The sequence below is a fragment of the Trachemys scripta genome, chromosome 8, assembly GCF_013100865.1.
Source record: "Trachemys scripta elegans isolate TJP31775 chromosome 8, CAS_Tse_1.0, whole genome shotgun sequence".
NCBI classification, from domain to species: domain Eukaryota; kingdom Metazoa; phylum Chordata; order Testudines; family Emydidae; genus Trachemys; species Trachemys scripta.
Genome location: NC_048305.1, coordinates 12,520,214 through 12,529,682, shown reverse-complemented (window position 1 = coordinate 12,529,682; position 9,469 = coordinate 12,520,214).

Genomic DNA, 9,469 nt, shown 5'->3' with positions numbered 1-9,469 from the left:
ATATAAGCACACAGAAAACTGATACAGAAGTTCTATTTTAAGAGGTGATTAAGATGTTTTTCTTTATTTCCACTTTCAGCAGTTTTACTGTTCAATATTTTTGTGTGTTTGCAATGGAAGTGTTTATCAGGTTTACAACGTAGCACTAAAAACCACATACCAAGCCATTTAACAAAGTAGCAAATTTCACTGCATTTATTCGTAGTATATTTTTCTTCGTTAATGATTGTGCTGTTCAAGGCATGGCACATGAAATAAGGTTGACTGACTTATAATGATCTACTTTTTACTCCATATTAAAATGTTGAAGTGCCTTTCTTGAAAGCTGCAATAAACTGCATTTATCTGTGCTCTGAGTTTTAGGGAAACTATTATGAAAAATTCTGTCAAAAGACTTCCTTGGCATGTGACAATAACTTTCAGTTGCTACAGAGGATAACTTAGCGCAATTTTTTAGCATGTCAGCAAAACTTCACTACTCACTAGATTTTAAACCAAGTACAACTAATAAAATTACTCTATATATTTCACATCAAAACTAATCAGTCTGACAACATCAGCAGCAGACTTTACTTTTTAAAAGTTTTCATTTCTACTGCAGAAATCTTAATAAAATACTCCAATTCACCTGTATTAGCATACCCTTACAGTGTCCAGGATCACAATTTTGTAACAAGTATATAGATTACACTAAACACACACACACACACACACACAAAACCACTTAAAAGTGGAACATAGGAACTGCAAGATTGTATCAGAGCCACGATTGAGTCCAGTATCCTCTGTCGTAGTAGTCAGTACCAAATGCTTCAGAGGAAGGCATAAGAACTCTGCAGATGCAGATATCAGATAAACCTGGACCTCACATTTGGTCTCAAATTGATCTCTAATAGTTCGAGATTTTAAGCCTTTGTGTTTCAGGGCATAAGCCAAAGTCATAAGAATATTTATATTATTAGAGTTTGGAAGACTTATTGTTTAGAATAAACTAAGTTGGCAGCGTCTCTACATTCTGTATGGAAAAAAAAAAAACAATACATTTCAAACCAGAACCTTTGAATCAAAGTGATTTTGGGTGGGATTTTTATAGTTTAAAAAAAAAAAAATTGAGTGACCTAGAAGCACAAGTCTCAGTGAAAGTCAATGGAACTCCTACTCCAGAGTGAAATATTTTTGGTGAATATTAAATTCACTGAAAAATGCATTTTTCAGAACACTGAAACTATTTGTGATTTCGGGTAGAATTCAGCAGTTTCTGAAATGCAGAACCGTTTCATTTTGACAATTTCGAAATAAAACATTTTGAAGTTTCATTCTGAAATGAAGTTTTCTTTTGAAATGTATCTAACCAAAAAAGGGTGAAAAACACCCAAAAAAAAGACCCAAAAAAATTATTTCAGGTGTAACTAAATATTTGCTCTGATGCTACACAAAATGAGGGAAGAGGGCAAGTTTAGTCTTGGTTTGAAACGAACCAAAATTTTGGAATTTTTCCATTTGCCGCTCCCCCCGTCCCCCCAAAAAACTGAAAAATCCACTATTTATTCAGCTCTACCACTTAGGGCAGAGGTGGGCAAACTACGGCCTGCGGGCCACACCCTTCTGCCCTGCCCCTGAGCTCCTGGCCCAGGAGGCTAGCCCCCCCGCCCTCTCCCCTCCGCTGTTCCCCTGCCCCGCAGCCTCAGCTCACTGAGCCGCTGGCACAATGCTCTGGGCGGCAGGGCTGCTAGCTCTTGCCAGGCCGCAGCTCTGCAGCTGCGCTGCCTGACCCAGTGCTCTGTGCTGCACAGTGGCGTAGCTCATTCAAGCTGGGCGGTGCGGCTGCCTATCCTGGTGCTCTGGGCAGGGCAGCTGTAGCGCCGCCAGCCACCGGTGCTCCAGACAGCGCAGTAAGGGAGAGGGTGGGGCTGGATAGAGGGCAGGGGAGTTCGGGGTGGTGGTCAGGGGCGGGGATGTGGATAGGGGTCAGGGCAGTCAGAGGGCAGGAAACAGGGGAGTTGAATGGGGGTAGGAGTCCCGGGGGGGCAGTCAGGAAAGAGAGGTGGGGTTGGATGGGGCGGTAGGGGGCAGTTAGGGGCAGGAGGTCCATGGGCAGTCAGGGGACAGGGAACGGGGGGGGGGGTTAGGTGGGGGGCCGTCAGGGGGTGAGAAGCGGGGCGGGGGGTCGGATAGGGAGCAGGGGCTGGGCCACGCCTGGCTGTTTGGGGAGGCAGTCTCCCCTAACCAGCCCTCCATACAATTTTGGAAACTCGATAAGGCCCTCAGGCCAAAAAATTTGCCCGCCCCTGACTTAGAGCCTTGTCTAAACTAAAAAGCCTTTGCCAGTATACTGGCAAACCCTCAGAGCAGAGACAAACTCCTTCAGATGGTAAAAGTTTTTTGCCATTCCCTCCCCTGCCCCCCCAAATAAGCTATACAACGTGAAGTCCTGGATTGAGATGCATCTGATTACACAAAATCCCATTTCCCTCTGTAAGGAGAAAAAAAAAGCTCATAATGGCTAATAGGCCTAAATGTGCGAGATAATCCAAGTTCTCAACACCTTGTAGACCATAAAACTGCTCATGTTTATGGCACTTTACCTCTAGCACAAAACATTAGGAGACTGCTTAAAAAATAAAGTCACATTATATACTGCAGTTTGAAAAATCATTTCGCATGCCAAAAATCACATAGGAATGTATTTTCTAAAACCGTGCCATTATTTATGGTTATTTAATAATTTATTAGTTCTTTGGCATGTTGGAAAATTACAAACTTTGGCACCTAAAATATCTAGCCACTTTTTGTCAGATTACTTATCAATAACATGTCATACAGACGGTAGAATGAATCAAGTTACTCACAGACCCATGTACATTTATAAAGGACTAAAGCTGAACAAACTACTCTTTGTTTATATGGCAAACTTTTCCAACATGAAATAGGCTTTAACCAACTGTAAAAACAAAAAACCCTCAACTAACCAAAGTTGAGCTAGATATCATGGAGCCTTCTAGCTCCTAAAATAAAGGAAAGTCACAAACAATCTAGTCTTGACTACAGAGGTACCATTTACCAAATATAAGGAAACTATTTCTTTAAATTATTACCTTTGCTACTAGTGATGGAATTTTACATAAATTTTAGAATTTTTTTTAGTTTTTACTTGCAGAAAAAATAAATGCTTGGTTGGTGATGCCAAGATGAGCATCCCCCATGTCTAAAGCTACAGTTCTGCCAGGAAATCCATCAATGCCCTATTTCTGTTAGCTGGAACTGCAACTGATGGCATTAAACATGAAAGACTTTCAGTGTGGACAGTCACATCTTATGTGAATGCCTCAAAAAAAAAAAAAAAACACATTACACTTAAAGGCTTCAATAGAGAGCCAACAGATCACAAGAAAAGTCAATACACAGAGCCACTAAATTTCTCCCACATTATTCCATCAGAACAGATGATTCATTCAACCAAGACTTATACCATATGATAAGTTTACAGTAAGATCAAATGGTGTGTTATTGAGACATTCACACAGATCACACACTGAGACAAAGTCTGACAAGGAAGTCAGTATAGCCACTGAAAATTCTTTACCTTTTTGTAAGCAGACAGCACAATACACGTTATATGAAGAAATTGGAAAAGAGGAAATATGGCTTACTGTGCAAGGCATTTCCTTTTAGATCTGTTTGTATATTCTTTTAAAGGAGATATTTAAAGAGACACCATCAACTTGAAATCTAGTCAATAAAAACAAATACAATAAAAATAATTCCTCCTCCTTATGACAGATATTGAAACCCCATGCAACATCTTTGGGAACCATGTTTATTAAGTTTATACATCTCCAGGAGAAGAGCGTCGACACAGCTCGACCAGGAACTAAAACCAGTGGGGGGGTATTTAAGGCGAATCACTTAAGACCGGATATAACCGCCTCTAGAGAGGTACCACCCCTTCGGAAGCCATCAGGAAAATCTTTTGATCTAAATGGCTGGATTTAAACTGACTCAGGGCCTTCTTTCTGAACCTCCAAATAGGCAAGACCTTTTAGCCAATGGAGGCCCTGACCCTTGCAGAAGGGCTGGAAAGAGTTTGGCCTACCAGGGCCTCATATGACTGAGCAGTGACATCTGGTAAACTTTTAGAATGCATATAGGAACTTTTATTGTTTTTATATTTGTTTTTTCTTTAATTCTTTTACCTTAAGAATAAAGATCTTTGCTTACAAAGAGCAAGGTACCTTGTAACTGCTAGCAATACCTTGTTCATAGCCTTCAGAGAGAAAACAAAGCACTGGTGTTGGCCTTTAGGCAGACTAGCTTGCTGGGGATATTGCTGTATAAGGCGAGGAGCTCCACAGCCTTAAAACCCCAGGCAAGAGGGAGACAGACACAGGTCTCCACTCAAGAGAGGTGATGGCTGAGAGCCTAATTTATTTGCTGCCACTACACGTGGAATGGTATTTAAAGTCAGAGACACGAATATATGTGAGTGCAGTGAGGTGCAAACCATGAAGCACTGGCTTGCTTGCTGACTCTTTGGGGAGACCTGGATGGAGGACCTTGCTGCAGTGACAGAAAGAACCATCACTTGTGCACGGGTCTGGAAAAACATCTAGTTCGTGAAAAAGGGCACGAGAAAACAAAGTTGTCAAAGGTAAAAAAATTTTCAGGGCCTGGGCCATGTCTTCATGCGTTTGCACAACACCTAACATGCGGAGGCCCTACATATAAATTGAAGTGTATCACTTTACATTTGAGACATTTGTTCATGCTGCAAGACAAATTTATTCGTTTGTATTTTCACCTCAAAATATACCTTTTTAGCTCACTGCATGAGAGAAGCTTATAAAAGTCTGCTTCTCAACTGAATTTATATGGGTGGATCCTGCACTGAAGTCAATAGGGCTGAATTGACTTGGATGAAAAAATTAGGAAAGAGTTGCAAAAAATTAATTTTATCCTGTTTCCTATTTGTAGTTACTGGTCACAGAATATGCTGGACAGCTAACACTGGGAAGTGACCTCACCAGATAGAGTAGGATTTTGATGCACCCTGAGGTAATTGCTAAAACAAATGAAATGCAAATATAGCAGAAGTTAGTTTTCCCTTTGAACTATCCAGTTTTGTACATCCTCACATTTTTAAAAATGCACAAAAAATGAGTGGTTTTGAAAATGAAATCTTCCTAAAGCCTACATATATGCAGAAGACAAGAAGTTCTTATTAACCAGAAATTATATTTACAAAAATGGATCTCCCTTTCAGAAATAAAACTATACAGCAGTTACTACTATGTATGGTATAAAACATTTGACTTTTAAGAACTCAAGTCATACTATTTGTGGATGATTTAGAAAATAGAGTTCTTTTCCCCCCCCCAAGCTATTTTACATCAGTAAAACAGGTAAATTAAGAAATAACAAAGTTTAAAATTCTTGTTAAACATACATCATTCAATTGGCCATATATCTTTGAGCTGTGAACTCAGAGTCACACCTGGTCAGCTCTTTAAAAGGAAACTTAATCAAAGAAAACCCAGTTATTGTTAAAAGTGGCGTTGAGTCAGAAAGCATAAATCTTCTTTCTGTGTCTATGCTGATCACTGAATGGATGCCACAAAACAATCCTAGGGAGTACTTATAGCCAGAAATAGCCGGAATTTCAGTTTTATGTTTCCCTGAAAGATGGCACTTTTCCCAGAAGTCGGGATTTAACACCGAAGTCATAGCCTATCTACAAATGTAAATTATATTTTCCCAAAATGTATCTTGTAGTTTTGACTGGACAAAGTATTGTTCACCTTGTCTTGTACTGTTACATAGCATTGTCATGCAATGTCATATGCTAGTAGCTTTAACCTAGAGGTGGTTGCACTTCAGGGATTGGTTTGATGATCCATATTTATATAATCTGAGGTTCATACTGCCCCTTAACCTTCACCATGTACTTTTATCCAAAAGTCTCAGTCATTTTTATAATCAAATATAATCATGATTATTTGCATGGTTTCACACTGTGCACAGCCTGGTGCAATCAGCATAGCACCATGTAAACAGTATGTTCATATATCTCCAGGAATATTTAACTTTTTAAAAATATTGTAAAGGCATACTTTGTGCATAGGACAATGCTGTTAAATAAAGCAGTCTGTCAGCATTCCATATTCACTGGAATGCACAACATTAAAAGCAACAAAGACAGATTAAAACTAGATGTTGCTGAACAGAAACAAGGTGAGAAATATCTAATGTATCAGCTGGTGGGAGTGACCCATATATTTACCAAGGACTGGGGGGGAGTGGAGAGGGGGGAGGGGAAGGGTGTCCTCCATTACTTGGAGCAGAGAAGAGCAACAAAAATGATTAAAGATCTAGAAAACATGACCTATTGGGTTTGTTTAGTCTGGAAAAGAGAAGACTGAGAGGGGACATGATAACAGTTTTCAAGTACATAAAAGGCTGTTACAAGGAGAAGGGAGAAGAATTGTTCTTCTTAACCTCAGAGGATAGGACAAGAAGCAATGGTCTTAAACTATGGCAAGAGCAGTTTAGGTTGGACATTAGGAAAAACTTCCTAACTGTCAAGATGGTTAAACACTGAATTAAGTTGCATAGGGAGGCTGTCGAATCTCCATCATTGGAGATTTTTAAGAGCAGGTTAGACAAACACCTGTCAGGGATGGTCTAAATCAGTGTTTCTCAAACTGGGATCGCCGCTTGTGTAGGGAAAGCCTCTGGCGGGCCGGGCCAGTTTGTTTACCTATCCCATCCGACCGATCGCGGCTCCCGCTAGCCGCGGTTCGCCACTGCAGGCCAACGGAAACTGCTAGAAGCGGCGCGGGCCGAGAGACGTACTGGCTGCCGCTTCTAGTGGCTCCCATTGGCCTGCAGCAGCGAACTGCGGCCAGCGGGAGCCGCAATCGGTCGGATCTGCGGACGGGGCAGGTAAACAAACGGCTACAGCCATGCCGCTAAAAGGCGCGCAAAAACGTTCACCCCCAACAAACAGAAGCGGCTTTGTTGGCAGGAGAGTGCTCCTGCCGACAAAGCGCTGTTCACACCAGCGCTTTGTGTCAGTAAAACTTTTGTCATTGGGTAGAGGTGGGTGTTTTTTTTAAAACACCCCTGAACGAAAAAAGTTTTGCAGATGAAGTGCCAGTGTAGACAACGCCATACTGTAGAAAATGTTAAGTCTGCTCCTAAAGTTAATTGTGTGAGATTCCTGTTGTCAACACCTCTCACTAGCAGGGACATAGCAACAGGAATCCTCCTAATTTTAATCAGGTAGGAGTTCACAGCACACAGCTTCCTGGGTTCTTCGCCATTCATGAGGATACTGAAATAGAAGGGTACCTGCTGCAGATTTCCAAACTTCTGAACTCAAAAATGCTAAATTAAAGCCCTGAGAGGAAGGAAAGCAGGAAACGCAGAACTGGCCTAGCACGGGATGTGGGGGAGAAACTTCTCATTAAATCACACTTGAGTAAAATAAATGGAGTGTCTCCCCGATTTAAACATTTTCCCAATAACGGAACAGGGCCCCCACCCCCACCCACCGACAACGCTGTCTCCACCCCAGCCCTCGACAGGTGTCCCCGCTTCACCCCGAGCCCTTCTCTTACCTCTAGTGAGGTGGCTTCCCGAGGGCCTGTTTATCCACCGCAGCCCTCCCAGGCGCCTTCTTCTGACCCTCACTCTTCCGACCCCGGCGCCCCTCCCTGCCCAGGTTTCCCCCATTCACCCCGGCCCCCCAGCCCAGGCAGCGCCTCCCCAGTCCCTTCCGCGGCCGGGGCCGGAGCGCCCCCCGCACTCACCATTGGTCGCCAGGCCACAGGCCGGCAAGGCCAGGCCAACAAGCAGCAGGAGCAGGGAAAGGGTCCGGCCCGGCGGGGACGCCTCTCTCACCGCTGCCCGTATCCTCTCCCTGGCAGCGGCCATCTTAGCGGACACGGTGGGGTGATGGGTTCGGAATCGGGACTCGGACGTGGCTAGGTCCAGTCTATCGTTGCTAGGCTGTGAGGTTCCGCGACGATGACGTGTTCCCTCTTCCACCCCTAGGCGCTCTCAGAACTTCTCGCCCCGCTACCCTAACAGAGAAAAGGAAGGGACAGCGCATGCGCGCCATAAGGAGCCTTACTGCGCACGCGGCGTAGAAGGCTCCGCATACGCTTGTTTGAGGGGGCGGGAACTTCCGGGAAGACTCCACGGCGGCCGCTAGAGCTGGACTGCTAGTGCGCATGCGCCAGACAGGGCGGGTTCTGGGGGGGTGCTTGGGCCGTTTATAAGGCTACGGCCGGCGACGCGCGGCCCAGGCGTGAGGAAGTTTGTTGCGGGGCTAAGCAGCGCCGCCCCCAGGGGCCCCCGGTTTTAGTGGCTGCTCCCTGCCTGGGCTGACTCTTTTTCAAGGAAAAAGGAGACACCGCGTGGGGCTAGTCTGAGCTTCCCCCCCCCGCCCTCGGCCGGGCCATATTGTTCGCCCGAACCCCTCCCCCTGCATGGGGCTGGCCCACGGCACTCGCCCCCCCCCACACACACACGTTCCTCCACACCCCACTTTTTTTGACAAAAATGGTCATTTGTCCCGTTTGCTCCTGCCCACTGATCAAGTTGGCAAAAGCAAACGGGGGACATGCTCACTTTTGCCCCCAAAAAGTCAGGACGGGGGGGGACAGGGCTTAAAGAAGGGGCTGTCCTGGCCAAAACTGGACCGATAGTCACCCTCGGCCTCATGCTCCATGACTCACATGAAAATATAAATGCCAAAACAAGGCACAGTTGCCAACTTTCCTGTGGTAAATAAGCACACTGACTTTCATCATAAGCCCAAAATCAAGCTAATCCCTTTTCAAAACAAGCCAATCCCTGAAAACCCCAACAGTCTATGTGACTAGATTCCCCTGGCCTGCAGTCTGAGACAGTGGTGTGCACCCCTGACTCTCCCCTGCTTGCCGAGAGCCGATCAAAAAAGAGAAAAGTGAGCCAAAAGTTAGCCAACAAGCAACTCACAAGCCAATTAAGCCAAAAACAAGCCCAATTTCTGCTGGGTTTTTTTTGTGGGTTTGGCCTGTAAGGAAGGTGGCAGTGTCCCAGGGCAGCTGGGGCAGAGTTCAGTGTGGCCTGGAAAAAGGAGAGGCTGAGGCACTGCCTTGCCCTTCCCTTTGCCCACGAGGGCTGAGCTGCACAGAGGAGAGGCTGCCTGAGCAATAAAACTGCTCCCAAGTGAAAAGTTAAGCAGGCAGATAAGTGACCAACATCAGGGCCTAATTTTGCATTGCACCTTTCGCAACTTCTAGCTGCACCCCTAGGTGATAGATTTGTAGAGTTAAAAAGCAGCAGACATACGTGAGGCACTGCAGGCAACGGACGAGACAGATGTTTTCATTTGAGATCTAAAAATATGCTACATTTGCAGAATCTGAAACCTTTTTCTTGCTAAGGCCCCCCTCAATATGTTATAAAAACTCCATGGCCCAGG